Raw genomic sequence first — 4099 nt, 5'->3', positions numbered from 1 at the left:
CTTGCTGGTGGAGTGTTTGTTTTAACGTGATCGACGATTTATAATTATAGCAAAACAATTGAACCGTTTGTTTGAGAAACTGCATATGTAACATTTTTGGCCAGAATGAGATTTTTATATATTCTGAATCCTCGTCCAAAACTACGTATCCTGGCAAAAAATACGAAAAAAAATTGTTCAGGAATGTATGAATTTTTTTTCGTTTGTTTGAGAAACTACATATGTGCACGCACTTTGAAGAGAAATTATGAAGTACTGCTTACAGTTTTCGCACTGGAAGTGTCCCACAGTGTTAAGTTATGCAGAAAACTATTGATCTGTATCGAAGAAATCGAAAGATTTGGTGCCAATTTGTTCAAAACAGTTTTTGTTGTTTTCTCCAATGAAGTGGTGAGCTAGCCTAGGGCTGCAAGTCTCTTAAAGAATAATAAAAAAATGTCCGATGAACTTAACGTGGTTAAGAAGTTGAAAATAAAATCCACTGGAACAGTTCTCTAGGTTTTGCTTTTATCGTACAACAAAATTGCATCGAAAGGCTATAGGATTACTCCAAAAATGAACTTTTGATAGAAGGCCAGGATACCCATAGTGTTATATACCGATCGACTCAGCTCGACGAACGAGGTGATGTCTGTATATGTGTGTACAAATTTGGTGGACACACTTTTTGGAACTCAGCATCACCCGATTTACTCGCAACAAGTTGCATTCGATGGGAAATGCGGTCCCATTGTTTGCTATTGAAAATTGACTCGATCGGACATTGCATTTCGGAATTATTAAAAAAATCATTGTTTTTTTCCCAAATTTTTCCAAATTCAAAATCGAAAAAAAATGTTTTAAAGAATGGTGGCATGCATAGTAATTAATGCAAAAGAATGCAAAATGATAGGAAAAATGCGATCTATTCCCCTAAAGTGCTCTTTTTACCTTTCTTATGTGATTTTTTCAATACATTTTACGATGCACGAGAAAGGCATCATCGCCGCTAGGTAGATTCATCTGTTCTTTTTTTAATTCGTTGGTTTTTTTCCTCGTTTACTTTGAAAACCAAGAGAAATTAAGAGTAGATGTATTTTGCTTCAAAAGATAAAGCGGCCTTTCTAAGCTAATTGGAGCAGTTTAGATAGACTTTGTAAAAACTGTTGCAGGTATTCTTGCTGCTAAAGGAATGCGTTGAGAGCATGCGGAGAACCTTCGTTGCGATAAACATTTCGGTGATCTTTGATATGCGCCTTCCATATGCTTCTTTTCGCACGATGTACAATGAGGTTCGGGTCCATATACCAAGTGGACAGTTTGCGAAATAAATAGCACGAAGTATTTATACATTAATCAAATTTAACAAAGCAGCTGACAAGCTTTCCAGCATCCAAAATTAAATGCTCTTGCGTTTCCAAGGAAGGGCACGCCATTCAAAACGGAAGCCACGCACAACTGTATGTTTTTACTCGACGCAAGCTGCGACGCAGCAAAGCTGGAATAACAAAAATGACAGTAGTGCGTGACTTCCGTTTTGCATGTTTGTTTGCCCTTGTGAACAGAGCTATTGAGGAGTAACAACAATATAGAGTAGATGGCCTTCAGCAAAGATTACTTCTATCCATCTTTGCCTTCAGGAAAGAAATGTTAGAATAAATAGTCATTTAATTCTAAGTTTTTTTTAAAAGGAAATCGAAACAGCCCTAACCTTTTTATTGTTTTGATTACATGTTCTAGAATATGTGTAGTTTTTCATAAACTTTAAAACTTTTTTCCCTTCAAATCAATTATTTGAATAACTTTTCATCAATAATTGCATTTCGAATTTGGACACGTTGAAAAAAATGTGAACCGAAATCTGAATAAGAACTGCCCAGGTAACCTTAAGCATTTAAATAAGCCGTACGTACGTTTATAGCTAATAAGCTTTACACTGACTCTGTGTGTCCCTAAATGGCCGGAACGAAGTTATGACGGCGACTCCCCTTGGATGCGTGTGCACGCCGCGGAGGTCTGACTGGAAGAGGCAAAATCATGGCTTGCTGCTCGCCGATTGACACGCTGATGTGTGAAAGGGAAGAGGCCCCAAAACGCCCCACCCCCCCCCCCCACCCCCGATGCAAAACGCCTTTTGTGGTTTCCGTCATATTTACCGTCAATAAGATGGCCGTAACAAAACTTGATCTAAAATTATGTAGGTTAGGTGAAAAAAGTTTCAAAATAGTGTATGGAAATGTCGGAAAAACCGAAAATTTCCACATTTTGAAGAAACATCTAACATTTTGGCGAGACAAAACGCCCTAGTGGCGCTAACCTACAATGTACTTGCGTCTCCACGCACTATCCATACCAGAATGCTGATTCGCCGACGCATGGTACTTTGTTCCCTAGTAGTTGCCAGCTAAAAGGCGTTTTGCCTCATGAGTTTTCCGGCAACAGAATAGCACCACTTTTTTGAAATGTGAATATTAGCAATATGATTGAGATTCTTGACAATTTTTGAATGGCATCAACTAGCTATCTTGTTTAACTGTTGCATAATGTAAAAATACCCATGAAAAGCGTTACAAATAAGACAATAAATCAGTGTTTGCTTGGCTAGGGCATTTTGCCCCCCTTCTCCAATCTATTATAATACGCTGAAGGCATTTTACTCAAACCCCACATTTCCCTTCTTCTCTCATTAAAAAGGCAAAAAAAAATTTGTAGCATAGGCTGCAATGCTTGTTTTCTTCAAATCCAATCCAAATCCAATCCAAATCCAATCCAAATCCAAAATCAATTCAACTCTAATCCAAATCCAAATCTAATCCAAAATCAGTTCAAATCCAATCCAAATCCGATCCAAATCCGATCCAAACCAATCCAAATCCAATTCAAATCAAATCCAATGCTAATCCAATCCAAATCTAATTTAAATCCAAAACAATCCAAATCAAATCCAATGCTAATCCAATCCAAATCTAATTTAAATCCAAGCTTAATCCAAATCCAATCCAAATCTAATACAAATCCAAATCCAATTCAAATCAGTTCCAAATCCGTACTTTTAATCCAACTTTTAGTTTCGCGACCATCAACCATTTGCCATCAACTAGTATTGCTAGCCAATAACTCAAAACTAATCTTACGCATAATGAATTCGAACTTCCGAATAGCTTTGTAAAATCCGGCAACCTTATTAATTCTTCAAATTCCAAGATATCTGCTCCTACAGGTAATTCCGCTATGGCTACTAAGTCAGTACATTCCAAGATAAATTTCTAGATAATATATTTGGCTTTACGAACAGTTTCGAACAGTACAGTATTGAATATTTCTTCATTTCTTTCAGATTTTGTTATATAATAGCTCGACTGGTAATCTCATGTACGTTGCCAAGTGGCTTCATGTAATCCTAATTTTTTTTAAACAAAATCAATGCTCGCAGGACTTTGAAATTTTCTAGATCGTAAACCATTTTCCGTTGGTCTTCCATACTCACCTTGTAGTTTCACAAACTAAAATACATTTTTTCGGCCACCTTTCAGACACGCCTTATAGTTTCTTAACCACAAACCATTTCCACCGATCTTCCAGACACGCATTGTAATTTTGCAAATCACAAACCAATTTCTTACGGTCTTCTAGGCGAGGCTTTAATATTCTTCAAACCACAAACCATTTTTCCGGCGGTCTTTCAGACGGGCCACCAACAATTTCCGACGACGCGTCTTGTGATTTAGCAAACCACAAACCATTTTCCGACGGTCTTGAGGTTTAGCAAACCACAAACCATTTTCCGACGGTCTTCGAGACGCGTCTTGTGATTTAGCAAACCACAAACCATTTTCCGATGGTCTTCGAGACGCGTCTTGTGATTTAGCAAACCACAAACCATTTTCCGACGGTCTTCGAGACGCGTCTTGTGATTTAGCAAACCACAAACCATTTTCCGACGGTCTTCGAGACGCGTCTTGTGATTTTGCAAACTGAAATATATCACTCGTCACAATTTAACCACTTGAATTCAACTCACCTTATGAAATCAGCGACAGGATCCAAAAAATAGACTGGCAGGATCGCCAAAATGTGTGGCCCTAAATGGCCGGAACGAAGTTATGACGGCGACTCCCCG

Source organism: Armigeres subalbatus, chromosome 2, assembly GCF_024139115.2.
Source record: "Armigeres subalbatus isolate Guangzhou_Male chromosome 2, GZ_Asu_2, whole genome shotgun sequence".
Lineage (NCBI taxonomy): Eukaryota > Metazoa > Arthropoda > Insecta > Diptera > Culicidae > Armigeres > Armigeres subalbatus.
This window is presented reverse-complemented; position numbering follows the sequence as displayed.